Here is a 24,062-nt window from a genome sequence, read left to right as displayed (position 1 = left end):
TTCCGCGCCCGCTGCACCCACCTTCCAAGCACAGCGCTTTCCAGGAGGGAAGGAGCTGCTCATGGACTCTGGCACCCAGGAAGGAAGGAGTCCCCCTGCTCGCCTTGCCACCCGTCCGCTCCACTCCCAAGCCCAAGCCCAAGCCAGGGACAGCTGCTGGCCCTCTGTGCACTCGGGCGCAAGCAGGCTGCCGCTCTGAAGATCCCTCACTAAAAAAGCCATGCCGTGACTCGGATTCGAACCGAGGTTGCTGCGGCCACAGCACAGAGTACTAACCACTATACGACCACGGCCGGGACGCAAGCTCAGCCGCACCTGAGCCGTGAAGGCTCAGCTCTGCGCTCGCACAAAGGCCGCCTCCCTCACCTAGGCCGGGGGATACTTCTCAAGTCTCCCTGGGACTCTCACACTCCACACCATTCCCAAAGGAGAAGAAGACCGGAGACCGGCCTGCTGCCGCTCCGCTTTTCTCTCTCCGTCGCCACCCTCATGCTCCTCGTGCCCTCGGCCACAGTCTGCCCCTTTGTCGCTCTGCAGCGTGCGCTCCACGGGCGTGTCTTGCCGTCAGGCTACGGCAAGGGCAAGCCGGAGCCGGTGGCTTTGCAGGCTCCTTGTCTCTCTGCGGGTAAGAATCACCCTGCCGGGGCGGGAGTGCTGCTTGCCGTGCGGGGCAGGCGGCATCTCTCTGCCTCCGGGCAAAAAGGGGAGGGTGGCGCTCTCCCCGTCGGGGAATCGAACCCCGGTCTCCCGCGTGACAGGCGGGGATACTCACCACTATACTAACGAGGAAAGGAGCAGGGCCTCTTGCTCCAGCCTGCTCTGCCGCACTACCTATGGCCTCTGCACCCCACAGCCGCCCCGAGCAACAGCCCCGCTTCCGCTTCCTCACTTGGCCTTCCAACACCCCTGGGCTGCACGCGCCCACAGCCCTCTCCTACTTCTACCACCCTTGCTCTGACCACGAGGCCTTGGGGGCGCTACTCACCTCCCCTCTTCCCACACTTGCCCTCCTCACCACCTTCTCCCTCCTCTCACAACCCTTCCTTCCTGCCCTCCCCTTTCCTCACATGCCACGCCCTCAGCCACGGCAGCCCTTGGCCTTCCAAGCGCTTCAGCTTCTCAGGCCCGCACAGCCTTCCTTTCCTTTCCGCGCCCGCTGCACCCACCTTCCAAGCACAGCGCTTTCCAGGAGGGAAGGAGCTGCTCATGGACTCTGGCACCCAGGAAGGAAGGAGTCCCCCTGCTCGCCTTGCCACCCGTCCGCTCCACTCCCAAGCCCAAGCCCAAGCCAGGGACAGCTGCTGGCCCTCTGTGCACTCGGGCGCAAGCAGGCTGCCGCTCTGAAGATCCCTCACTAAAAAAGCCATGCCGTGACTCGGATTCGAACCGAGGTTGCTGCGGCCACAGCACAGAGTACTAACCACTATACGACCACGGCCGGGACGCAAGCTCAGCCGCACCTGAGCCGTGAAGGCTCAGCTCTGCGCTCGCACAAAGGCCGCCTCCCTCACCTAGGCCGGGGGATACTTCTCAAGTCTCCCTGGGACTCTCACACTCCACACCATTCCCAAAGGAGAAGAAGACCGGAGACCGGCCTGCTGCCGCTCCGCTTTTCTCTCTCCGTCGCCACCCTCATGCTCCTCGTGCCCTCGGCCACAGTCTGCCCCTTTGTCGCTCTGCAGCGTGCGCTCCACGGGCGTGTCTTGCCCTCAGGCTACGGCAAGGGCAAGCCGGAGCCGGTGGCTTTGCAGGCTCCTTGTCTCTCTGCGGGTAAGAATCACCCTGCCGGGGCGGGAGTGCTGCTTGCCGTGCGGGGCAGGCGGCATCTCTCTGCCTCCGGGCAAAAAGGGGAGGGTGGCGCTCTCCCCGTCGGGGAATCGAACCCCGGTCTCCCGCGTGACAGGCGGGGATACTCACCACTATACTAACGAGGAAAGGAGCAGGGCCTCTTGCTCCAGCCTGCTCTGCCGCACTACCTATGGCCTCTGCACCCCACAGCCGCCCCGAGCAACAGCCCCGCTTCCGCTTCCTCACTTGGCCTTCCAACACCCCTGGGCTGCACGCGCCCACAGCCCTCTCCTACTTCTACCACCCTTGCTCTGACCACGAGGCCTTGGGGGCGCTACTCACCTCCCCTCTTCCCACACTTGCCCTCCTCACCACCTTCTCCCTCCTCTCACAACCCTTCCTTCCTGCCCTCCCCTTTCCTCACATGCCACGCCCTCAGCCACGGCAGCCCTTGGCCTTCCAAGCGCTTCAGCTTCTCAGGCCCGCACAGCCTTCCTTTCCTTTCCGCGCCCGCTGCACCCACCTTCCAAGCACAGCGCTTTCCAGGAGGGAAGGAGCTGCTCATGGACTCTGGCACCCAGGAAGGAAGGAGTCCCCCTGCTCGCCTTGCCACCCGTCCGCTCCACTCCCAAGCCCAAGCCAGGGACAGCTGCTGGCCCTCTGTGCACTCGGGCGCAAGCAGGCTGCCGCTCTGAAGATCCCTCACTAAAAAAGCCATGCCGTGACTCGGATTCGAACCGAGGTTGCTGCGGCCACAGCACAGAGTACTAACCACTATACGACCACGGCCGGGACGCAAGCTCAGCCGCACCTGAGCCGTGAAGGCTCAGCTCTGCGCTCGCACAAAGGCCGCCTCCCTCACCTAGGCCGGGGGATACTTCTCAAGTCTCCCTGGGACTCTCACACTCCACACCATTCCCAAAGGAGAAGAAGACCGGAGACCGGCCTGCTGCCGCTCCGCTTTTCTCTCTCCGTCGCCACCCTCATGCTCCTCGTGCCCTCGGCCACAGTCTGCCCCTTTGTCGCTCTGCAGCGTGCGCTCCACGGGCGTGTCTTGCCGTCAGGCTACGGCAAGGGCAAGCCGGAGCCGGTGGCTTTGCAGGCTCCTTGTCTCTCTGCGGGTAAGAATCACCCTGCCGGGGCGGGAGTGCTGCTTGCCGTGCGGGGCAGGCGGCATCTCTCTGCCTCCGGGCAAAAAGGGGAGGGTGGCGCTCTCCCCGTCGGGGAATCGAACCCCGGTCTCCCGCGTGACAGGCGGGGATACTCACCACTATACTAACGAGGAAAGGAGCAGGGCCTCTTGCTCCAGCCTGCTCTGCCGCACTACCTATGGCCTCTGCACCCCACAGCCGCCCCGAGCAACAGCCCCGCTTCCGCTTCCTCACTTGGCCTTCCAACACCCCTGGGCTGCACGCGCCCACAGCCCTCTCCTACTTCTACCACCCTTGCTCTGACCACGAGGCCTTGGGGGCGCTACTCACCTCCCCTCTTCCCACACTTGCCCTCCTCACCACCTTCTCCCTCCTCTCACAACCCTTCCTTCCTGCCCTCCCCTTTCCTCACATGCCACGCCCTCAGCCACGGCAGCCCTTGGCCTTCCAAGCGCTTCAGCTTCTCAGGCCCGCACAGCCTTCCTTTCCTTTCCGCGCCCGCTGCACCCACCTTCCAAGCACAGCGCTTTCCAGGAGGGAAGGAGCTGCTCATGGACTCTGGCACCCAGGAAGGAAGGAGTCCCCCTGCTCGCCTTGCCACCCGTCCGCTCCACTCCCAAGCCCAAGCCCAAGCCAGGGACAGCTGCTGGCCCTCTGTGCACTCGGGCGCAAGCAGGCTGCCGCTCTGAAGATCCCTCACTAAAAAAGCCATGCCGTGACTCGGATTCGAACCGAGGTTGCTGCGGCCACAGCACAGAGTACTAACCACTATACGACCACGGCCGGGACGCAAGCTCAGCCGCACCTGAGCCGTGAAGGCTCAGCTCTGCGCTCGCACAAAGGCCGCCTCCCTCACCTAGGCCGGGGGATACTTCTCAAGTCTCCCTGGGACTCTCACACTCCACACCATTCCCAAAGGAGAAGAAGACCGGAGACCGGCCTGCTGCCGCTCCGCTTTTCTCTCTCCGTCGCCACCCTCATGCTCCTCGTGCCCTCGGCCACAGTCTGCCCCTTTGTCGCTCTGCAGCGTGCGCTCCACGGGCGTGTCTTGCCGTCAGGCTACGGCAAGGGCAAGCCGGAGCCGGTGGCTTTGCAGGCTCCTTGTCTCTCTGCGGGTAAGAATCACCCTGCCGGGGCGGGAGTGCTGCTTGCCGTGCGGGGCAGGCGGCATCTCTCTGCCTCCGGGCAAAAAGGGGAGGGTGGCGCTCTCCCCGTCGGGGAATCGAACCCCGGTCTCCCGCGTGACAGGCGGGGATACTCACCACTATACTAACGAGGAAAGGAGCAGGGCCTCTTGCTCCAGCCTGCTCTGCCGCACTACCTATGGCCTCTGCACCCCACAGCCGCCCCGAGCAACAGCCCCGCTTCCGCTTCCTCACTTGGCCTTCCAACACCCCTGGGCTGCACGCGCCCACAGCCCTCTCCTACTTCTACCACCCTTGCTCTGACCACGAGGCCTTGGGGGCGCTACTCACCTCCCCTCTTCCCACACTTGCCCTCCTCACCACCTTCTCCCTCCTCTCACAACCCTTCCTTCCTGCCCTCCCCTTTCCTCACATGCCACGCCCTCAGCCACGGCAGCCCTTGGCCTTCCAAGCGCTTCAGCTTCTCAGGCCCGCACAGCCTTCCTTTCCTTTCCGCGCCCGCTGCACCCACCTTCCAAGCACAGCGCTTTCCAGGAGGGAAGGAGCTGCTCATGGACTCTGGCACCCAGGAAGGAAGGAGTCCCCCTGCTCGCCTTGCCACCCGTCCGCTCCACTCCCAAGCCCAAGCCCAAGCCAGGGACAGCTGCTGGCCCTCTGTGCACTCGGGCGCAAGCAGGCTGCCGCTCTGAAGATCCCTCACTAAAAAAGCCATGCCGTGACTCGGATTCGAACCGAGGTTGCTGCGGCCACAGCACAGAGTACTAACCACTATACGACCACGGCCGGGACGCAAGCTCAGCCGCACCTGAGCCGTGAAGGCTCAGCTCTGCGCTCGCACAAAGGCCGCCTCCCTCACCTAGGCCGGGGGATACTTCTCAAGTCTCCCTGGGACTCTCACACTCCACACCATTCCCAAAGGAGAAGAAGACCGGAGACCGGCCTGCTGCCGCTCCGCTTTTCTCTCTCCGTCGCCACCCTCATGCTCCTCGTGCCCTCGGCCACAGTCTGCCCCTTTGTCGCTCTGCAGCGTGCGCTCCACGGGCGTGTCTTGCCGTCAGGCTACGGCAAGGGCAAGCCGGAGCCGGTGGCTTTGCAGGCTCCTTGTCTCTCTGCGGGTAAGAATCACCCTGCCGGGGCGGGAGTGCTGCTTGCCGTGCGGGGCAGGCGGCATCTCTCTGCCTCCGGGCAAAAAGGGGAGGGTGGCGCTCTCCCCGTCGGGGAATCGAACCCCGGTCTCCCGCGTGACAGGCGGGGATACTCACCACTATACTAACGAGGAAAGGAGCAGGGCCTCTTGCTCCAGCCTGCTCTGCCGCACTACCTATGGCCTCTGCACCCCACAGCCGCCCCGAGCAACAGCCCCGCTTCCGCTTCCTCACTTGGCCTTCCAACACCCCTGGGCTGCACGCGCCCACAGCCCTCTCCTACTTCTACCACCCTTGCTCTGACCACGAGGCCTTGGGGGCGCTACTCACCTCCCCTCTTCCCACACTTGCCCTCCTCACCACCTTCTCCCTCCTCTCACAACCCTTCCTTCCTGCCCTCCCCTTTCCTCACATGCCACGCCCTCAGCCACGGCAGCCCTTGGCCTTCCAAGCGCTTCAGCTTCTCAGGCCCGCACAGCCTTCCTTTCCTTTCCGCGCCCGCTGCACCCACCTTCCAAGCACAGCGCTTTCCAGGAGGGAAGGAGCTGCTCATGGACTCTGGCACCCAGGAAGGAAGGAGTCCCCCTGCTCGCCTTGCCACCCGTCCGCTCCACTCCCAAGCCCAAGCCCAAGCCAGGGACAGCTGCTGGCCCTCTGTGCACTCGGGCGCAAGCAGGCTGCCGCTCTGAAGATCCCTCACTAAAAAAGCCATGCCGTGACTCGGATTCGAACCGAGGTTGCTGCGGCCACAGCACAGAGTACTAACCACTATACGACCACGGCCGGGACGCAAGCTCAGCCGCACCTGAGCCGTGAAGGCTCAGCTCTGCGCTCGCACAAAGGCCGCCTCCCTCACCTAGGCCGGGGGATACTTCTCAAGTCTCCCTGGGACTCTCACACTCCACACCATTCCCAAAGGAGAAGAAGACCGGAGACCGGCCTGCTGCCGCTCCGCTTTTCTCTCTCCGTCGCCACCCTCATGCTCCTCGTGCCCTCGGCCACAGTCTGCCCCTTTGTCGCTCTGCAGCGTGCGCTCCACGGGCGTGTCTTGCCGTCAGGCTACGGCAAGGGCAAGCCGGAGCCGGTGGCTTTGCAGGCTCCTTGTCTCTCTGCGGGTAAGAATCACCCTGCCGGGGCGGGAGTGCTGCTTGCCGTGCGGGGCAGGCGGCATCTCTCTGCCTCCGGGCAAAAAGGGGAGGGTGGCGCTCTCCCCGTCGGGGAATCGAACCCCGGTCTCCCGCGTGACAGGCGGGGATACTCACCACTATACTAACGAGGAAAGGAGCAGGGCCTCTTGCTCCAGCCTGCTCTGCCGCACTACCTATGGCCTCTGCACCCCACAGCCGCCCCGAGCAACAGCCCCGCTTCCGCTTCCTCACTTGGCCTTCCAACACCCCTGGGCTGCACGCGCCCACAGCCCTCTCCTACTTCTACCACCCTTGCTCTGACCACGAGGCCTTGGGGGCGCTACTCACCTCCCCTCTTCCCACACTTGCCCTCCTCACCACCTTCTCCCTCCTCTCACAACCCTTCCTTCCTGCCCTCCCCTTTCCTCACATGCCACGCCCTCAGCCACGGCAGCCCTTGGCCTTCCAAGCGCTTCAGCTTCTCAGGCCCGCACAGCCTTCCTTTCCTTTCCGCGCCCGCTGCACCCACCTTCCAAGCACAGCGCTTTCCAGGAGGGAAGGAGCTGCTCATGGACTCTGGCACCCAGGAAGGAAGGAGTCCCCCTGCTCGCCTTGCCACCCGTCCGCTCCACTCCCAAGCCCAAGCCCAAGCCAGGGACAGCTGCTGGCCCTCTGTGCACTCGGGCGCAAGCAGGCTGCCGCTCTGAAGATCCCTCACTAAAAAAGCCATGCCGTGACTCGGATTCGAACCGAGGTTGCTGCGGCCACAGCACAGAGTACTAACCACTATACGACCACGGCCGGGACGCAAGCTCAGCCGCACCTGAGCCGTGAAGGCTCAGCTCTGCGCTCGCACAAAGGCCGCCTCCCTCACCTAGGCCGGGGGATACTTCTCAAGTCTCCCTGGGACTCTCACACTCCACACCATTCCCAAAGGAGAAGAAGACCGGAGACCGGCCTGCTGCCGCTCCGCTTTTCTCTCTCCGTCGCCACCCTCATGCTCCTCGTGCCCTCGGCCACAGTCTGCCCCTTTGTCGCTCTGCAGCGTGCGCTCCACGGGCGTGTCTTGCCGTCAGGCTACGGCAAGGGCAAGCCGGAGCCGGTGGCTTTGCAGGCTCCTTGTCTCTCTGCGGGTAAGAATCACCCTGCCGGGGCGGGAGTGCTGCTTGCCGTGCGGGGCAGGCGGCATCTCTCTGCCTCCGGGCAAAAAGGGGAGGGTGGCGCTCTCCCCGTCGGGGAATCGAACCCCGGTCTCCCGCGTGACAGGCGGGGATACTCACCACTATACTAACGAGGAAAGGAGCAGGGCCTCTTGCTCCAGCCTGCTCTGCCGCACTACCTATGGCCTCTGCACCCCACAGCCGCCCCGAGCAACAGCCCCGCTTCCGCTTCCTCACTTGGCCTTCCAACACCCCTGGGCTGCACGCGCCCACAGCCCTCTCCTACTTCTACCACCCTTGCTCTGACCACGAGGCCTTGGGGGCGCTACTCACCTCCCCTCTTCCCACACTTGCCCTCCTCACCACCTTCTCCCTCCTCTCACAACCCTTCCTTCCTGCCCTCCCCTTTCCTCACATGCCACGCCCTCAGCCACGGCAGCCCTTGGCCTTCCAAGCGCTTCAGCTTCTCAGGCCCGCACAGCCTTCCTTTCCTTTCCGCGCCCGCTGCACCCACCTTCCAAGCACAGCGCTTTCCAGGAGGGAAGGAGCTGCTCATGGACTCTGGCACCCAGGAAGGAAGGAGTCCCCCTGCTCGCCTTGCCACCCGTCCGCTCCACTCCCAAGCCCAAGCCCAAGCCAGGGACAGCTGCTGGCCCTCTGTGCACTCGGGCGCAAGCAGGCTGCCGCTCTGAAGATCCCTCACTAAAAAAGCCATGCCGTGACTCGGATTCGAACCGAGGTTGCTGCGGCCACAGCACAGAGTACTAACCACTATACGACCACGGCCGGGACGCAAGCTCAGCCGCACCTGAGCCGTGAAGGCTCAGCTCTGCGCTCGCACAAAGGCCGCCTCCCTCACCTAGGCCGGGGGATACTTCTCAAGTCTCCCTGGGACTCTCACACTCCACACCATTCCCAAAGGAGAAGAAGACCGGAGACCGGCCTGCTGCCGCTCCGCTTTTCTCTCTCCGTCGCCACCCTCATGCTCCTCGTGCCCTCGGCCACAGTCTGCCCCTTTGTCGCTCTGCAGCGTGCGCTCCACGGGCGTGTCTTGCCGTCAGGCTACGGCAAGGGCAAGCCGGAGCCGGTGGCTTTGCAGGCTCCTTGTCTCTCTGCGGGTAAGAATCACCCTGCCGGGGCGGGAGTGCTGCTTGCCGTGCGGGGCAGGCGGCATCTCTCTGCCTCCGGGCAAAAAGGGGAGGGTGGCGCTCTCCCCGTCGGGGAATCGAACCCCGGTCTCCCGCGTGACAGGCGGGGATACTCACCACTATACTAACGAGGAAAGGAGCAGGGCCTCTTGCTCCAGCCTGCTCTGCCGCACTACCTATGGCCTCTGCACCCCACAGCCGCCCCGAGCAACAGCCCCGCTTCCGCTTCCTCACTTGGCCTTCCAACACCCCTGGGCTGCACGCGCCCACAGCCCTCTCCTACTTCTACCACCCTTGCTCTGACCACGAGGCCTTGGGGGCGCTACTCACCTCCCCTCTTCCCACACTTGCCCTCCTCACCACCTTCTCCCTCCTCTCACAACCCTTCCTTCCTGCCCTCCCCTTTCCTCACATGCCACGCCCTCAGCCACGGCAGCCCTTGGCCTTCCAAGCGCTTCAGCTTCTCAGGCCCGCACAGCCTTCCTTTCCTTTCCGCGCCCGCTGCACCCACCTTCCAAGCACAGCGCTTTCCAGGAGGGAAGGAGCTGCTCATGGACTCTGGCACCCAGGAAGGAAGGAGTCCCCCTGCTCGCCTTGCCACCCGTCCGCTCCACTCCCAAGCCCAAGCCCAAGCCAGGGACAGCTGCTGGCCCTCTGTGCACTCGGGCGCAAGCAGGCTGCCGCTCTGAAGATCCCTCACTAAAAAAGCCATGCCGTGACTCGGATTCGAACCGAGGTTGCTGCGGCCACAGCACAGAGTACTAACCACTATACGACCACGGCCGGGACGCAAGCTCAGCCGCACCTGAGCCGTGAAGGCTCAGCTCTGCGCTCGCACAAAGGCCGCCTCCCTCACCTAGGCCGGGGGATACTTCTCAAGTCTCCCTGGGACTCTCACACTCCACACCATTCCCAAAGGAGAAGAAGACCGGAGACCGGCCTGCTGCCGCTCCGCTTTTCTCTCTCCGTCGCCACCCTCATGCTCCTCGTGCCCTCGGCCACAGTCTGCCCCTTTGTCGCTCTGCAGCGTGCGCTCCACGGGCGTGTCTTGCCGTCAGGCTACGGCAAGGGCAAGCCGGAGCCGGTGGCTTTGCAGGCTCCTTGTCTCTCTGCGGGTAAGAATCACCCTGCCGGGGCGGGAGTGCTGCTTGCCGTGCGGGGCAGGCGGCATCTCTCTGCCTCCGGGCAAAAAGGGGAGGGTGGCGCTCTCCCCGTCGGGGAATCGAACCCCGGTCTCCCGCGTGACAGGCGGGGATACTCACCACTATACTAACGAGGAAAGGAGCAGGGCCTCTTGCTCCAGCCTGCTCTGCCGCACTACCTATGGCCTCTGCACCCCACAGCCGCCCCGAGCAACAGCCCCGCTTCCGCTTCCTCACTTGGCCTTCCAACACCCCTGGGCTGCACGCGCCCACAGCCCTCTCCTACTTCTACCACCCTTGCTCTGACCACGAGGCCTTGGGGGCGCTACTCACCTCCCCTCTTCCCACACTTGCCCTCCTCACCACCTTCTCCCTCCTCTCACAACCCTTCCTTCCTGCCCTCCCCTTTCCTCACATGCCACGCCCTCAGCCACGGCAGCCCTTGGCCTTCCAAGCGCTTCAGCTTCTCAGGCCCGCACAGCCTTCCTTTCCTTTCCGCGCCCGCTGCACCCACCTTCCAAGCACAGCGCTTTCCAGGAGGGAAGGAGCTGCTCATGGACTCTGGCACCCAGGAAGGAAGGAGTCCCCCTGCTCGCCTTGCCACCCGTCCGCTCCACTCCCAAGCCCAAGCCCAAGCCAGGGACAGCTGCTGGCCCTCTGTGCACTCGGGCGCAAGCAGGCTGCCGCTCTGAAGATCCCTCACTAAAAAAGCCATGCCGTGACTCGGATTCGAACCGAGGTTGCTGCGGCCACAGCACAGAGTACTAACCACTATACGACCACGGCCGGGACGCAAGCTCAGCCGCACCTGAGCCGTGAAGGCTCAGCTCTGCGCTCGCACAAAGGCCGCCTCCCTCACCTAGGCCGGGGGATACTTCTCAAGTCTCCCTGGGACTCTCACACTCCACACCATTCCCAAAGGAGAAGAAGACCGGAGACCGGCCTGCTGCCGCTCCGCTTTTCTCTCTCCGTCGCCACCCTCATGCTCCTCGTGCCCTCGGCCACAGTCTGCCCCTTTGTCGCTCTGCAGCGTGCGCTCCACGGGCGTGTCTTGCCGTCAGGCTACGGCAAGGGCAAGCCGGAGCCGGTGGCTTTGCAGGCTCCTTGTCTCTCTGCGGGTAAGAATCACCCTGCCGGGGCGGGAGTGCTGCTTGCCGTGCGGGGCAGGCGGCATCTCTCTGCCTCCGGGCAAAAAGGGGAGGGTGGCGCTCTCCCCGTCGGGGAATCGAACCCCGGTCTCCCGCGTGACAGGCGGGGATACTCACCACTATACTAACGAGGAAAGGAGCAGGGCCTCTTGCTCCAGCCTGCTCTGCCGCACTACCTATGGCCTCTGCACCCCACAGCCGCCCCGAGCAACAGCCCCGCTTCCGCTTCCTCACTTGGCCTTCCAACACCCCTGGGCTGCACGCGCCCACAGCCCTCTCCTACTTCTACCACCCTTGCTCTGACCACGAGGCCTTGGGGGCGCTACTCACCTCCCCTCTTCCCACACTTGCCCTCCTCACCACCTTCTCCCTCCTCTCACAACCCTTCCTTCCTGCCCTCCCCTTTCCTCACATGCCACGCCCTCAGCCACGGCAGCCCTTGGCCTTCCAAGCGCTTCAGCTTCTCAGGCCCGCACAGCCTTCCTTTCCTTTCCGCGCCCGCTGCACCCACCTTCCAAGCACAGCGCTTTCCAGGAGGGAAGGAGCTGCTCATGGACTCTGGCACCCAGGAAGGAAGGAGTCCCCCTGCTCGCCTTGCCACCCGTCCGCTCCACTCCCAAGCCCAAGCCCAAGCCAGGGACAGCTGCTGGCCCTCTGTGCACTCGGGCGCAAGCAGGCTGCCGCTCTGAAGATCCCTCACTAAAAAAGCCATGCCGTGACTCGGATTCGAACCGAGGTTGCTGCGGCCACAGCACAGAGTACTAACCACTATACGACCACGGCCGGGACGCAAGCTCAGCCGCACCTGAGCCGTGAAGGCTCAGCTCTGCGCTCGCACAAAGGCCGCCTCCCTCACCTAGGCCGGGGGATACTTCTCAAGTCTCCCTGGGACTCTCACACTCCACACCATTCCCAAAGGAGAAGAAGACCGGAGACCGGCCTGCTGCCGCTCCGCTTTTCTCTCTCCGTCGCCACCCTCATGCTCCTCGTGCCCTCGGCCACAGTCTGCCCCTTTGTCGCTCTGCAGCGTGCGCTCCACGGGCGTGTCTTGCCGTCAGGCTACGGCAAGGGCAAGCCGGAGCCGGTGGCTTTGCAGGCTCCTTGTCTCTCTGCGGGTAAGAATCACCCTGCCGGGGCGGGAGTGCTGCTTGCCGTGCGGGGCAGGCGGCATCTCTCTGCCTCCGGGCAAAAAGGGGAGGGTGGCGCTCTCCCCGTCGGGGAATCGAACCCCGGTCTCCCGCGTGACAGGCGGGGATACTCACCACTATACTAACGAGGAAAGGAGCAGGGCCTCTTGCTCCAGCCTGCTCTGCCGCACTACCTATGGCCTCTGCACCCCACAGCCGCCCCGAGCAACAGCCCCGCTTCCGCTTCCTCACTTGGCCTTCCAACACCCCTGGGCTGCACGCGCCCACAGCCCTCTCCTACTTCTACCACCCTTGCTCTGACCACGAGGCCTTGGGGGCGCTACTCACCTCCCCTCTTCCCACACTTGCCCTCCTCACCACCTTCTCCCTCCTCTCACAACCCTTCCTTCCTGCCCTCCCCTTTCCTCACATGCCACGCCCTCAGCCACGGCAGCCCTTGGCCTTCCAAGCGCTTCAGCTTCTCAGGCCCGCACAGCCTTCCTTTCCTTTCCGCGCCCGCTGCACCCACCTTCCAAGCACAGCGCTTTCCAGGAGGGAAGGAGCTGCTCATGGACTCTGGCACCCAGGAAGGAAGGAGTCCCCCTGCTCGCCTTGCCACCCGTCCGCTCCACTCCCAAGCCCAAGCCCAAGCCAGGGACAGCTGCTGGCCCTCTGTGCACTCGGGCGCAAGCAGGCTGCCGCTCTGAAGATCCCTCACTAAAAAAGCCATGCCGTGACTCGGATTCGAACCGAGGTTGCTGCGGCCACAGCACAGAGTACTAACCACTATACGACCACGGCCGGGACGCAAGCTCAGCCGCACCTGAGCCGTGAAGGCTCAGCTCTGCGCTCGCACAAAGGCCGCCTCCCTCACCTAGGCCGGGGGATACTTCTCAAGTCTCCCTGGGACTCTCACACTCCACACCATTCCCAAAGGAGAAGAAGACCGGAGACCGGCCTGCTGCCGCTCCGCTTTTCTCTCTCCGTCGCCACCCTCATGCTCCTCGTGCCCTCGGCCACAGTCTGCCCCTTTGTCGCTCTGCAGCGTGCGCTCCACGGGCGTGTCTTGCCGTCAGGCTACGGCAAGGGCAAGCCGGAGCCGGTGGCTTTGCAGGCTCCTTGTCTCTCTGCGGGTAAGAATCACCCTGCCGGGGCGGGAGTGCTGCTTGCCGTGCGGGGCAGGCGGCATCTCTCTGCCTCCGGGCAAAAAGGGGAGGGTGGCGCTCTCCCCGTCGGGGAATCGAACCCCGGTCTCCCGCGTGACAGGCGGGGATACTCACCACTATACTAACGAGGAAAGGAGCAGGGCCTCTTGCTCCAGCCTGCTCTGCCGCACTACCTATGGCCTCTGCACCCCACAGCCGCCCCGAGCAACAGCCCCGCTTCCGCTTCCTCACTTGGCCTTCCAACACCCCTGGGCTGCACGCGCCCACAGCCCTCTCCTACTTCTACCACCCTTGCTCTGACCACGAGGCCTTGGGGGCGCTACTCACCTCCCCTCTTCCCACACTTGCCCTCCTCACCACCTTCTCCCTCCTCTCACAACCCTTCCTTCCTGCCCTCCCCTTTCCTCACATGCCACGCCCTCAGCCACGGCAGCCCTTGGCCTTCCAAGCGCTTCAGCTTCTCAGGCCCGCACAGCCTTCCTTTCCTTTCCGCGCCCGCTGCACCCACCTTCCAAGCACAGCGCTTTCCAGGAGGGAAGGAGCTGCTCATGGACTCTGGCACCCAGGAAGGAAGGAGTCCCCCTGCTCGCCTTGCCACCCGTCCGCTCCACTCCCAAGCCCAAGCCCAAGCCAGGGACAGCTGCTGGCCCTCTGTGCACTCGGGCGCAAGCAGGCTGCCGCTCTGAAGATCCCTCACTAAAAAAGCCATGCCGTGACTCGGATTCGAACCGAGGTTGCTGCGGCCACAGCACAGAGTACTAACCACTATACGACCACGGCCGGGACGCAAGCTCAGCCGCACCTGAGCCGTGAAGGCTCAGCTCTGCGCTCGCACAAAGGCCGCCTCCCTCACCTAGGCCGGGGGATACTTCTCAAGTCTCCCTGGGACTCTCACACTCCACACCATTCCCAAAGGAGAAGAAGACCGGAGACCGGCCTGCTGCCGCTCCGCTTTTCTCTCTCCGTCGCCACCCTCATGCTCCTCGTGCCCTCGGCCACAGTCTGCCCCTTTGTCGCTCTGCAGCGTGCGCTCCACGGGCGTGTCTTGCCGTCAGGCTACGGCAAGGGCAAGCCGGAGCCGGTGGCTTTGCAGGCTCCTTGTCTCTCTGCGGGTAAGAATCACCCTGCCGGGGCGGGAGTGCTGCTTGCCGTGCGGGGCAGGCGGCATCTCTCTGCCTCCGGGCAAAAAGGGGAGGGTGGCGCTCTCCCCGTCGGGGAATCGAACCCCGGTCTCCCGCGTGACAGGCGGGGATACTCACCACTATACTAACGAGGAAAGGAGCAGGGCCTCTTGCTCCAGCCTGCTCTGCCGCACTACCTATGGCCTCTGCACCCCACAGCCGCCCCGAGCAACAGCCCCGCTTCCGCTTCCTCACTTGGCCTTCCAACACCCCTGGGCTGCACGCGCCCACAGCCCTCTCCTACTTCTACCACCCTTGCTCTGACCACGAGGCCTTGGGGGCGCTACTCACCTCCCCTCTTCCCACACTTGCCCTCCTCACCACCTTCTCCCTCCTCTCACAACCCTTCCTTCCTGCCCTCCCCTTTCCTCACATGCCACGCCCTCAGCCACGGCAGCCCTTGGCCTTCCAAGCGCTTCAGCTTCTCAGGCCCGCACAGCCTTCCTTTCCTTTCCGCGCCCGCTGCACCCACCTTCCAAGCACAGCGCTTTCCAGGAGGGAAGGAGCTGCTCATGGACTCTGGCACCCAGGAAGGAAGGAAGGAAGGAGTCCCCCTGCTCGCCTTCCCACCCGTCCGCTCCACTCCCAAGCCCAAGCCAGGGACAGCTGCTGGCCCTCTGTGCACTCGGGCGCAAGCAGGCTGCCGCTCTGAAGATCCCTCACTAAAAAAGCCATGCCGTGACTCGGATTCGAACCGAGGTTGCTGCGGCCACAGCACAGAGTACTAACCACTATACGACCACGGCCGGGACGCAAGCTCAGCCGCACCTGAGCCGTGAAGGCTCAGCTCTGCGCTCGCACAAAGGCCGCCTCCCTCACCTAGGCCGGGGGATACTTCTCAAGTCTCCCTGGGACTCTCACACTCCACACCATTCCCAAAGGAGAAGAAGACCGGAGACCGGCCTGCTGCCGCTCCGCTTTTCTCTCTCCGTCGCCACCCTCATGCTCCTCGTGCCCTCGGCCACAGTCTGCCCCTTTGTCGCTCTGCAGCGTGCGCTCCACGGGCGTGTCTTGCCGTCAGGCTACGGCAAGGGCAAGCCGGAGCCGGTGGCTTTGCAGGCTCCTTGTCTCTCTGCGGGTAAGAATCACCCTGCCGGGGCGGGAGTGCTGCTTGCCGTGCGGGGCAGGCGGCATCTCTCTGCCTCCGGGCAAAAAGGGGAGGGTGGCGCTCTCCCCGTCGGGGAATCGAACCCCGGTCTCCCACGTGACAGGCGGGGATACTCACCACTATACTAACGAGGAAAGGAGCAGGGCCTCTTGCTCCAGCCTGCTCTGCCTCACTACCTATGGCCTCTGCACCCCACAGCCGCCCCGAGCAACAGCCCCGCTTCCGCTTCCTCACTTGGCCTTCCAACACCCCTGGGCTGCACGCGCCCACAGCCCTCTCCTACTTCTACCACCCTTGCTCTGACCACGAGGCCTTGGGGGCGCTACTCACCTCCCCTCTTCCCACACTTGCCCTCCTCACCACCTTCTCCCTCCTCTCACAACCCTTCCTTCCTGCCCTCCCCTTTCCTCACATGCCACGCCCTCAGCCACGGCAGCCCTTGGCCTTCCAAGCGCTTCAGCTTCTCAGGCCCGCACAGCCTTCCTTTCCTTTCCGCGCCCGCTGCACCCACCTTCCAAGCACAGCGCTTTCCAGGAGGGAAGGAGCTGCTCATGGACTCTGGCACCCAGGAAGGAAGGAAGGAAGGAGTCCCCCTGCTCGCCTTGCCACCCGTCCGCTCCACTCCCAAGCCCAAGCCCAAGCCAGGGACAGCTGCTGGCCCTCTGTGCACTCGGGCGCAAGCAGGCTGCCGCTCTGAAGATCCCTCACTAAAAAAGCCATGCCGTGACTCGGATTCGAACCGAGGTTGCTGCGGCCACAGCACAGAGTACTAACCACTATACGACCACGGCCGGGACGCAAGCTCAGCCGCACCTGAGCCGTGAAGGCTCAGCTCTGCGCTCGCACAAAGGCCGCCTCCCTCACCTAGGCCGGGGGATACTTCTCAAGTCTCCCTGGGACTCTCACACTCCACACCATTCCCAAAGGAGAAGAAGACCGGAGACCGGCCTGCTGCCGCTCCGCTTTTCTCTCTCCGTCGCCACCCTCATGCTCCTCGTGCCCTCGGCCACAGTCTGCCCCTTTGTCGCTCTGCAGCGTGCGCTCCACGGGCGTGTCTTGCCGTCAGGCTACGGCAAGGGCAAGCCGGAGCCGGTGGCTTTGCAGGCTCCTTGTCTCTCTGCGGGTAAGAATCACCCTGCCGGGGCGGGAGTGCTGCTTGCCGTGCGGGGCAGGCGGCATCTCTCTGCCTCCGGGCAAAAAGGGGAGGGTGGCGCTCTCCCCGTCGGGGAATCGAACCCCGGTCTCCCGCGTGACAGGCGGGGATACTCACCACTATACTAACGAGGAAAGGAGCAGGGCCTCTTGCTCCAGCCTGCTCTGCCGCACTACCTATGGCCTCTGCACCCCACAGCCGCCCCGAGCAACAGCCCCGCTTCCGCTTCCTCACTTGGCCTTCCAACACCCCTGGGCTGCACGCGCCCACAGCCCTCTCCTACTTCTACCACCCTTGCTCTGACCACGAGGCCTTGGGGGCGCTACTCACCTCCCCTCTTCCCACACTTGCCCTCCTCACCACCTTCTCCCTCCTCTCACAACCCTTCCTTCCTGCCCTCCCCTTTCCTCACATGCCACGCCCTCAGCCACGGCAGCCCTTGGCCTTCCAAGCGCTTCAGCTTCTCAGGCCCGCACAGCCTTCCTTTCCTTTCCGCGCCCGCTGCACCCACCTTCCAAGCACAGCGCTTTCCAGGAGGGAAGGAGCTGCTCATGGACTCTGGCACCCAGGAAGGAAGGAAGGAAGGAGTCCCCCTGCTCGCCTTGCCACCCGTCCGCTCCACTCCCAAGCCCAAGCCCAAGCCAGGGACAGCTGCTGGCCCTCTGTGCACTCGGGCGCAAGCAGGCTGCCGCTCTGAAGATCCCTCACTAAAAAAGCCATGCCGTGACTCGGATTCGAACCGAGGTTGCTGCGGCCACAGCACAGAGTACTAACCACTATACGACCACGGCCGGGACGCAAGCTCAGCCGCACCTGAGCCGTGAAGGCTCAGCTCTGCGCTCGCACAAAGGCCGCCTCCCTCACCTAGGCCGGGGGATACTTCTCAAGTCTCCCTGGGACTCTCACACTCCACACCATTCCCAAAGGAGAAGAAGACCGGAGACCGGCCTGCTGCCGCTCCGCTTTTCTCTCTCCGTCGCCACCCTCATGCTCCTCGTGCCCTCGGCCACAGTCTGCCCCTTTGTCGCTCTGCAGCGTGCGCTCCACGGGCGTGTCTTGCCGTCAGGCTACGGCAAGGGCAAGCCGGAGCCGGTGGCTTTGCAGGCTCCTTGTCTCTCTGCGGGTAAGAATCACCCTGCCGGGGCGGGAGTGCTGCTTGCCGTGCGGGGCAGGCGGCATCTCTCTGCCTCCGGGCAAAAAGGGGAGGGTGGCGCTCTCCCCGTCGGGGAATCGAACCCCGGTCTCCCGCGTGACAGGCGGGGATACTCACCCACTATACTAACGAGGAAAGGAGCAGGGCTTCTTGCTCCAGCCTGCTCTGCCGCACTACCTATGGCCTCTGCACCCCACAGCCGCCCCGAGCAACAGCCCCGCTTCCGCTTCCTCACTTGGCCTTCCAACACCCCTGGGCTGCACGCGCCCACAGCCCTCTCCTACTTCTACCACCCTTGCTCTGACCACGAGGCCTTGGGGGCGCTACTCACCTCCCCTCTTCCCACACTTGCCCTCCTCACCACCTTCTCCCTCCTCTCACAACCCTTCCTTCCTGCCCTCCCCTTTCCTCACATGCCACGCCCTCAGCCACGGCAGCCCTTGGCCTTCCAAGCGCTTCAGCTTCTCAGGCCCGCACAGCCTTCCTTTCCTTTCCGCGCCCGCTGCACCCACCTTCCAAGCACAGCGCTTTCCAGGAGGGAAGGAGCTGCTCATGGACTCTGGCACCCAGGAAGGAAGGAAGGAAGGAGTCCCCCTGCTCGCCTTCCCACCCGTCCGCTCCACTCCCAAGCCCAAGCCAGGGACAGCTGCTGGCCCTCTGTGCACTCGGGCGCAAGCAGGCTGCCGCTCTGAAGATCCCTCACTAAAAAAGCCATGCCGTGACTCGGATTCGAACCGAGGTTGCTGCGGCCACAGCACAGAGTACTAACCACTATACGACCACGGCCGGGACGCAAGCTCAGCCGCACCTGAGCCGTGAAGGCTCAGCTCTGCGCTCGCACAAAGGCCGCCTCCCTCACCTAGGCCGGGGGATACTTCTCAAGTCTCCCTGGGACTCTCACACTCCACACCATTCCCAAAGGAGAAGAAGACCGGAGACCGGCCTGCTGCCGCTCCGCTTTTCTCTCTCCGTCGCCACCCTCATGCTCCTCGTGCCCTCGGCCACAGTCTGCCCCTTTGTCGCTCTGCAGCGTGCGCTCCACGGGCGTGTCTTGCCGTCAGGCTACGGCAAGGGCAAGCCGGAGCCGGTGGCTTTGCAGGCTCCTTGTCTCTCTGCGGGTAAGAATCACCCTGCCGGGGCGGGAGTGCTGCTTGCCGTGCGGGGCAGGCGGCATCTCTCTGCCTCCGGGCAAAAAGGGGAGGGTGGCGCTCTCCCCGTCGGGGAATCGAACCCCGGTCTCCCACGTGACAGGCGGGGATACTCACCACTATACTAACGAGGAAAGGAGCAGGGCCTCTTGCTCCAGCCTGCTCTGCCTCACTACCTATGGCCTCTGCACCCCACAGCCGCCCCGAGCAACAGCCCCGCTTCCGCTTCCTCACTTGGCCTTCCAACACCCCTGGGCTGCACGCGCCCACAGCCCTCTCCTACTTCTACCACCCTTGCTCTGACCACGAGGCCTTGGGGGCGCTACTCACCTCCCCTCTTCCCACACTTGCCCTCCTCACCACCTTCTCCCTCCTCTCACAACCCTTCCTTCCTGCCCTCCCCTTTCCTCACATGCCACGCCCTCAGCCACGGCAGCCCTTGGCCTTCCAAGCGCTTCAGCTTCTCAGGCCCGCACAGCCTTCCTTTCCTTTCCGCGCCCGCTGCACCCACCTTCCAAGCACAGCGCTTTCCAGGAGGGAAGGAGCTGCTCATGGACTCTGGCACCCAGGAAGGAAGGAAGGAAGGAGTCCCCCTGCTCGCCTTGCCACCCGTCCGCTCCACTCCCAAGCCCAAGCCCAAGCCAGGGACAGCTGCTGGCCCTCTGTGCACTCGGGCGCAAGCAGGCTGCCGCTCTGAAGATCCCTCACTAAAAAAGCCATGCCGTGACTCGGATTCGAACCGAGGTTGCTGCGGCCACAGCACAGAGTACTAACCACTATACGACCACGGCCGGGACGCAAGCTCAGCCGCACCTGAGCCGTGAAGGCTCAGCTCTGCGCTCGCACAAAGGCCGCCTCCCTCACCTAGGCCGGGGGATACTTCTCAAGTCTCCCTGGGACTCTCACACTCCACACCATTCCCAAAGGAGAAGAAGACCGGAGACCGGCCTGCTGCCGCTCCGCTTTTCTCTCTCCGTCGCCACCCTCATGCTCCTCGTGCCCTCGGCCACAGTCTGCCCCTTTGTCGCTCTGCAGCGTGCGCTCCACGGGCGTGTCTTGCCGTCAGGCTACGGCAAGGGCAAGCCGGAGCCGGTGGCTTTGCAGGCTCCTTGTCTCTCTGCGGGTAAGAATCACCCTGCCGGGGCGGGAGTGCTGCTTGCCGTGCGGGGCAGGCGGCATCTCTCTGCCTCCGGGCAAAAAGGGGAGGGTGGCGCTCTCCCCGTCGGGGAATCGAACCCCGGTCTCCCGCGTGACAGGCGGGGATACTCACCACTATACTAACGAGGAAAGGAGCAGGGCCTCTTGCTCCAGCCTGCTCTGCCGCACTACCTATGGCCTCTGCACCCCACAGCCGCCCCGAGCAACAGCCCCGCTTCCGCTTCCTCACTTGGCCTTCCAACACCCCTGGGCTGCACGCGCCCACAGCCCTCTCCTACTTCTACCACCCTTGCTCTGACCACGAGGCCTTGGGGGCGCTACTCACCTCCCCTCTTCCCACACTTGCCCTCCTCACCACCTTCTCCCTCCTCTCACAACCCTTCCTTCCTGCCCTCCCCTTTCCTCACATGCCACGCCCTCAGCCACGGCAGCCCTTGGCCTTCCAAGCGCTTCAGCTTCTCAGGCCCGCACAGCCTTCCTTTCCTTTCCGCGCCCGCTGCACCCACCTTCCAAGCACAGCGCTTTCCAGGAGGGAAGGAGCTGCTCATGGACTCTGGCACCCAGGAAGGAAGGAAGGAAGGAGTCCCCCTGCTCGCCTTGCCACCCGTCCGCTCCACTCCCAAGCCCAAGCCCAAGCCAGGGACAGCTGCTGGCCCTCTGTGCACTCGGGCGCAAGCAGGCTGCCGCTCTGAAGATCCCTCACTAAAAAAGCCATGCCGTGACTCGGATTCGAACCGAGGTTGCTGCGGCCACAGCACAGAGTACTAACCACTATACGACCACGGCCGGGACGCAAGCTCAGCCGCACCTGAGCCGTGAAGGCTCAGCTCTGCGCTCGCACAAAGGCCGCCTCCCTCACCTAGGCCGGGGGATACTTCTCAAGTCTCCCTGGGACTCTCACACTCCACACCATTCCCAAAGGAGAAGAAGACCGGAGACCGGCCTGCTGCCGCTCCGCTTTTCTCTCTCCGTCGCCACCCTCATGCTCCTCGTGCCCTCGGCCACAGTCTGCCCCTTTGTCGCTCTGCAGCGTGCGCTCCACGGGCGTGTCTTGCCGTCAGGCTACGGCAAGGGCAAGCCGGAGCCGGTGGCTTTGCAGGCTCCTTGTCTCTCTGCGGGTAAGAATCACCCTGCCGGGGCGGGAGTGCTGCTTGCCGTGCGGGGCAGGCGGCATCTCTCTGCCTCCGGGCAAAAAGGGGAGGGTGGCGCTCTCCCCGTCGGGGAATCGAACCCCGGTCTCCCGCGTGACAGGCGGGGATACTCACCCACTATACTAACGAGGAAAGGAGCAGGGCTTCTTGCTCCAGCCTGCTCTGCCGCACTACCTATGGCCTCTGCACCCCACAGCCGCCCCGAGCAACAGCCCCGCTTCCGCTTCCTCACTTGGCCTTCCAACACCCCTGGGCTGCACGCGCCCACAGCCCTCTCCTACTTCTACCACCCTTGCTCTGACCACGAGGCCTTGGGGGCGCTACTCACCTCCCCTCTTCCCACACTTGCCCTCCTCACCACCTTCTCCCTCCTCTCACAACCCTTCCTTCCTGCCCTCCCCTTTCCTCACATGCCACGCCCTCAGCCACGGCAGCCCTTGGCCTTCCAAGCGCTTCAGCTTCTCAGGCCCGCACAGCCTTCCTTTCCTTTCCGCGCCCGCTGCACCCACCTTCCAAGCACAGCGCTTTCCAGGAGGGAAGGAGCTGCTCATGGACTCTGGCACCCAGGAAGGAAGGAAGGAAGGAGTCCCCCTGCTCGCCTTCCCACCCGTCCGCTCCACTCCCAAGCCCAAGCCAGGGACAGCTGCTGGCCCTCTGTGCACTCGGGCGCAAGCAGGCTGCCGCTCTGAAGATCCCTCACTAAAAAAGCCATGCCGTGACTCGGATTCGAACCGAGGTTGCTGCGGCCACAGCACAGAGTACTAACCACTATACGACCACGGCCGGGACGCAAGCTCAGCCGCACCTGAGCCGTGAAGGCTCAGCTCTGCGCTCGCACAAAGGCCGCCTCCCTCACCTAGGCCGGGGGATACTTCTCAAGTCTCCCTGGGACTCTCACACTCCACACCATTCCCAAAGGAGAAGAAGACCGGAGACCGGCCTGCTGCCGCTCCGCTTTTCTCTCTCCGTCGCCACCCTCATGCTCCTCGTGCCCTCGGCCACAGTCTGCCCCTTTGTCGCTCTGCAGCGTGCGCTCCACGGGCGTGTCTTGCCGTCAGGCTACGGCAAGGGCAAGCCGGAGCCGGTGGCTTTGCAGGCTCCTTGTCTCTCTGCGGGTAAGAATCACCCTGCCGGGGCGGGAGTGCTGCTTGCCGTGCGGGGCAGGCGGCATCTCTCTGCCTCCGGGCAAAAAGGGGAGGGTGGCGCTCTCCCCGTCGGGGAATCGAACCCCGGTCTCCCACGTGACAGGCGGGGATACTCACCACTATACTAACGAGGAAAGGAGCAGGGCCTCTTGCTCCAGCCTGCTCTGCCTCACTACCTATGGCCTCTGCACCCCACAGCCGCCCCGAGCAACAGCCCCGCTTCCGCTTCCTCACTTGGCCTTCCAACACCCCTGGGCTGCACGCGCCCACAGCCCTCTCCTACTTCTACCACCCTTGCTCTGACCACGAGGCCTTGGGGGCGCTACTCACCTCCCCTCTTCCCACACTTGCCCTCCTCACCACCTTCTCCCTCCTCTCACAACCCTTCCTTCCTGCCCTCCCCTTTCCTCACATGCCACGCCCTCAGCCACGGCAGCCCTTGGCCTTCCAAGCGCTTCAGCTTCTCAGGCCCGCACAGCCTTCCTTTCCTTTCCGCGCCCGCTGCACCCACCTTCCAAGCACAGCGCTTTCCAGGAGGGAAGGAGCTGCTCATGGACTCTGGCACCCAGGAAGGAAGGAAGGAAGGAGTCCCCCTGCTCGCCTTGCCACCCGTCCGCTCCACTCCCAAGCCCAAGCCCAAGCCAGGGACAGCTGCTGGCCCTCTGTGCACTCGGGCGCAAGCAGGCTGCCGCTCTGAAGATCCCTCACTAAAAAAGCCATGCCGTGACTCGGATTCGAACCGAGGTTGCTGCGGCCACAGCACAGAGTACTAACCACTATACGACCACGGCCGGGACGCAAGCTCAGCCGCACCTGAGCCGTGAAGGCTCAGCTCTGCGCTCGCACAAAGGCCGCCTCCCTCACCTAGGCCGGGGGATACTTCTCAAGTCTCCCTGGGACTCTCACACTCCACACCATTCCCAAAGGAGAAGAAGACCGGAGACCGGCCTGCTGCCGCTCCGCTTTTCTCTCTCCGTCGCCACCCTCATGCTCCTCGTGCCCTCGGCCACAGTCTGCCCCTTTGTCGCTCTGCAGCGTGCGCTCCACGGGCGTGTCTTGCCGTCAGGCTACGGCAAGGGCAAGCCGGAGCCGGTGGCTTTGCAGGCTCCTTGTCTCTCTGCGGGTAAGAATCACCCTGCCGGGGCGGGAGTGCTGCTTGCCGTGCGGGGCAGGCGGCATCTCTCTGCCTCCGGGCAAAAAGGGGAGGGTGGCGCTCTCCCCGTCGGGGAATCGAACCCCGGTCTCCCGCGTGACAGGCGGGGATACTCACCACTATACTAACGAGGAAAGGAGCAGGGCCTCTTGCTCCAGCCTGCTCTGCCGCACTACCTATGGCCTCTGCACCCCACAGCCGCCCCGAGCAACAGCCCCGCTTCCGCTTCCTCACTTGGCCTTCCAACACCCCTGGGCTGCACGCGCCCACAGCCCTCTCCTACTTCTACCACCCTTGCTCTGACCACGAGGCCTTGGGGGCGCTACTCACCTCCCCTCTTCCCACACTTGCCCTCCTCACCACCTTCTCCCTCCTCTCACAACCCTTCCTTCCTGCCCTCCCCTTTCCTCACATGCCACGCCCTCAGCCACGGCAGCCCTTGGCCTTCCAAGCGCTTCAGCTTCT

At 64.3% G+C, this 24,062-nt stretch overlaps 37 non-coding genes across 37 annotated transcripts; all 37 read right to left on the bottom strand.

Moving 5' to 3' along the window:
* Positions 1-221: 221 nt before the first annotated feature.
* TRNAH-GUG (transfer RNA histidin (anticodon GUG)) lies at positions 222-293 on the bottom strand. The gene has a single exon. It is a non-coding gene; the product is annotated as a tRNA-His (tRNA).
* Positions 294-717: 424 nt separating this feature from the next.
* Positions 718-789, bottom strand: TRNAD-GUC (transfer RNA aspartic acid (anticodon GUC)). The gene has a single exon. It is a non-coding gene; the product is annotated as a tRNA-Asp (tRNA).
* Positions 790-1,366: 577 nt separating this feature from the next.
* On the bottom strand, positions 1,367-1,438 carry TRNAH-GUG (transfer RNA histidin (anticodon GUG)). The gene has a single exon. It is a non-coding gene; the product is annotated as a tRNA-His (tRNA).
* A 424-nt stretch (positions 1,439-1,862) lies between these two features.
* On the bottom strand, positions 1,863-1,934 carry TRNAD-GUC (transfer RNA aspartic acid (anticodon GUC)). The gene has a single exon. It is a non-coding gene; the product is annotated as a tRNA-Asp (tRNA).
* A 571-nt stretch (positions 1,935-2,505) lies between these two features.
* TRNAH-GUG (transfer RNA histidin (anticodon GUG)) lies at positions 2,506-2,577 on the bottom strand. The gene has a single exon. It is a non-coding gene; the product is annotated as a tRNA-His (tRNA).
* A 424-nt stretch (positions 2,578-3,001) lies between these two features.
* Positions 3,002-3,073, bottom strand: TRNAD-GUC (transfer RNA aspartic acid (anticodon GUC)). Its single transcript has one exon. It is a non-coding gene; the product is annotated as a tRNA-Asp (tRNA).
* A 577-nt stretch (positions 3,074-3,650) lies between these two features.
* On the bottom strand, positions 3,651-3,722 carry TRNAH-GUG (transfer RNA histidin (anticodon GUG)). The gene has a single exon. It is a non-coding gene; the product is annotated as a tRNA-His (tRNA).
* Positions 3,723-4,146: 424 nt separating this feature from the next.
* Positions 4,147-4,218, bottom strand: TRNAD-GUC (transfer RNA aspartic acid (anticodon GUC)). The gene has a single exon. It is a non-coding gene; the product is annotated as a tRNA-Asp (tRNA).
* A 577-nt stretch (positions 4,219-4,795) lies between these two features.
* On the bottom strand, positions 4,796-4,867 carry TRNAH-GUG (transfer RNA histidin (anticodon GUG)). Its single transcript has one exon. It is a non-coding gene; the product is annotated as a tRNA-His (tRNA).
* A 424-nt stretch (positions 4,868-5,291) lies between these two features.
* On the bottom strand, positions 5,292-5,363 carry TRNAD-GUC (transfer RNA aspartic acid (anticodon GUC)). The gene has a single exon. It is a non-coding gene; the product is annotated as a tRNA-Asp (tRNA).
* A 577-nt stretch (positions 5,364-5,940) lies between these two features.
* Positions 5,941-6,012, bottom strand: TRNAH-GUG (transfer RNA histidin (anticodon GUG)). Its single transcript has one exon. It is a non-coding gene; the product is annotated as a tRNA-His (tRNA).
* A 424-nt stretch (positions 6,013-6,436) lies between these two features.
* TRNAD-GUC (transfer RNA aspartic acid (anticodon GUC)) lies at positions 6,437-6,508 on the bottom strand. The gene has a single exon. It is a non-coding gene; the product is annotated as a tRNA-Asp (tRNA).
* Positions 6,509-7,085: 577 nt separating this feature from the next.
* Positions 7,086-7,157, bottom strand: TRNAH-GUG (transfer RNA histidin (anticodon GUG)). The gene has a single exon. It is a non-coding gene; the product is annotated as a tRNA-His (tRNA).
* Positions 7,158-7,581: 424 nt separating this feature from the next.
* TRNAD-GUC (transfer RNA aspartic acid (anticodon GUC)) lies at positions 7,582-7,653 on the bottom strand. Its single transcript has one exon. It is a non-coding gene; the product is annotated as a tRNA-Asp (tRNA).
* A 577-nt stretch (positions 7,654-8,230) lies between these two features.
* TRNAH-GUG (transfer RNA histidin (anticodon GUG)) lies at positions 8,231-8,302 on the bottom strand. Its single transcript has one exon. It is a non-coding gene; the product is annotated as a tRNA-His (tRNA).
* A 424-nt stretch (positions 8,303-8,726) lies between these two features.
* On the bottom strand, positions 8,727-8,798 carry TRNAD-GUC (transfer RNA aspartic acid (anticodon GUC)). The gene has a single exon. It is a non-coding gene; the product is annotated as a tRNA-Asp (tRNA).
* Positions 8,799-9,375: 577 nt separating this feature from the next.
* Positions 9,376-9,447, bottom strand: TRNAH-GUG (transfer RNA histidin (anticodon GUG)). The gene has a single exon. It is a non-coding gene; the product is annotated as a tRNA-His (tRNA).
* A 424-nt stretch (positions 9,448-9,871) lies between these two features.
* Positions 9,872-9,943, bottom strand: TRNAD-GUC (transfer RNA aspartic acid (anticodon GUC)). Its single transcript has one exon. It is a non-coding gene; the product is annotated as a tRNA-Asp (tRNA).
* A 577-nt stretch (positions 9,944-10,520) lies between these two features.
* Positions 10,521-10,592, bottom strand: TRNAH-GUG (transfer RNA histidin (anticodon GUG)). The gene has a single exon. It is a non-coding gene; the product is annotated as a tRNA-His (tRNA).
* Positions 10,593-11,016: 424 nt separating this feature from the next.
* TRNAD-GUC (transfer RNA aspartic acid (anticodon GUC)) lies at positions 11,017-11,088 on the bottom strand. The gene has a single exon. It is a non-coding gene; the product is annotated as a tRNA-Asp (tRNA).
* Positions 11,089-11,665: 577 nt separating this feature from the next.
* Positions 11,666-11,737, bottom strand: TRNAH-GUG (transfer RNA histidin (anticodon GUG)). The gene has a single exon. It is a non-coding gene; the product is annotated as a tRNA-His (tRNA).
* A 424-nt stretch (positions 11,738-12,161) lies between these two features.
* Positions 12,162-12,233, bottom strand: TRNAD-GUC (transfer RNA aspartic acid (anticodon GUC)). The gene has a single exon. It is a non-coding gene; the product is annotated as a tRNA-Asp (tRNA).
* A 577-nt stretch (positions 12,234-12,810) lies between these two features.
* Positions 12,811-12,882, bottom strand: TRNAH-GUG (transfer RNA histidin (anticodon GUG)). The gene has a single exon. It is a non-coding gene; the product is annotated as a tRNA-His (tRNA).
* Positions 12,883-13,306: 424 nt separating this feature from the next.
* On the bottom strand, positions 13,307-13,378 carry TRNAD-GUC (transfer RNA aspartic acid (anticodon GUC)). The gene has a single exon. It is a non-coding gene; the product is annotated as a tRNA-Asp (tRNA).
* Positions 13,379-13,955: 577 nt separating this feature from the next.
* TRNAH-GUG (transfer RNA histidin (anticodon GUG)) lies at positions 13,956-14,027 on the bottom strand. Its single transcript has one exon. It is a non-coding gene; the product is annotated as a tRNA-His (tRNA).
* A 424-nt stretch (positions 14,028-14,451) lies between these two features.
* Positions 14,452-14,523, bottom strand: TRNAD-GUC (transfer RNA aspartic acid (anticodon GUC)). Its single transcript has one exon. It is a non-coding gene; the product is annotated as a tRNA-Asp (tRNA).
* A 579-nt stretch (positions 14,524-15,102) lies between these two features.
* On the bottom strand, positions 15,103-15,174 carry TRNAH-GUG (transfer RNA histidin (anticodon GUG)). The gene has a single exon. It is a non-coding gene; the product is annotated as a tRNA-His (tRNA).
* Positions 15,175-16,255: 1,081 nt separating this feature from the next.
* TRNAH-GUG (transfer RNA histidin (anticodon GUG)) lies at positions 16,256-16,327 on the bottom strand. Its single transcript has one exon. It is a non-coding gene; the product is annotated as a tRNA-His (tRNA).
* Positions 16,328-16,751: 424 nt separating this feature from the next.
* Positions 16,752-16,823, bottom strand: TRNAD-GUC (transfer RNA aspartic acid (anticodon GUC)). The gene has a single exon. It is a non-coding gene; the product is annotated as a tRNA-Asp (tRNA).
* Positions 16,824-17,408: 585 nt separating this feature from the next.
* On the bottom strand, positions 17,409-17,480 carry TRNAH-GUG (transfer RNA histidin (anticodon GUG)). The gene has a single exon. It is a non-coding gene; the product is annotated as a tRNA-His (tRNA).
* Positions 17,481-18,556: 1,076 nt separating this feature from the next.
* On the bottom strand, positions 18,557-18,628 carry TRNAH-GUG (transfer RNA histidin (anticodon GUG)). Its single transcript has one exon. It is a non-coding gene; the product is annotated as a tRNA-His (tRNA).
* A 1,081-nt stretch (positions 18,629-19,709) lies between these two features.
* Positions 19,710-19,781, bottom strand: TRNAH-GUG (transfer RNA histidin (anticodon GUG)). The gene has a single exon. It is a non-coding gene; the product is annotated as a tRNA-His (tRNA).
* Positions 19,782-20,205: 424 nt separating this feature from the next.
* On the bottom strand, positions 20,206-20,277 carry TRNAD-GUC (transfer RNA aspartic acid (anticodon GUC)). Its single transcript has one exon. It is a non-coding gene; the product is annotated as a tRNA-Asp (tRNA).
* A 585-nt stretch (positions 20,278-20,862) lies between these two features.
* Positions 20,863-20,934, bottom strand: TRNAH-GUG (transfer RNA histidin (anticodon GUG)). Its single transcript has one exon. It is a non-coding gene; the product is annotated as a tRNA-His (tRNA).
* A 1,076-nt stretch (positions 20,935-22,010) lies between these two features.
* On the bottom strand, positions 22,011-22,082 carry TRNAH-GUG (transfer RNA histidin (anticodon GUG)). The gene has a single exon. It is a non-coding gene; the product is annotated as a tRNA-His (tRNA).
* Positions 22,083-23,163: 1,081 nt separating this feature from the next.
* Positions 23,164-23,235, bottom strand: TRNAH-GUG (transfer RNA histidin (anticodon GUG)). The gene has a single exon. It is a non-coding gene; the product is annotated as a tRNA-His (tRNA).
* Positions 23,236-23,659: 424 nt separating this feature from the next.
* On the bottom strand, positions 23,660-23,731 carry TRNAD-GUC (transfer RNA aspartic acid (anticodon GUC)). Its single transcript has one exon. It is a non-coding gene; the product is annotated as a tRNA-Asp (tRNA).
* Positions 23,732-24,062: the final 331 nt, after the last annotated feature.

Source organism: Pelodiscus sinensis, chromosome 26, assembly GCF_052426305.1.
Source record: "Pelodiscus sinensis isolate ZL-2025 chromosome 26, ASM5242630v1, whole genome shotgun sequence".
In the NCBI taxonomy this organism is placed as follows: Eukaryota; Metazoa; Chordata; order Testudines; family Trionychidae; genus Pelodiscus; species Pelodiscus sinensis.
Note: the sequence above shows the minus strand (reverse complement) of the source record. Positions and strands in the feature narration are given on the sequence as shown.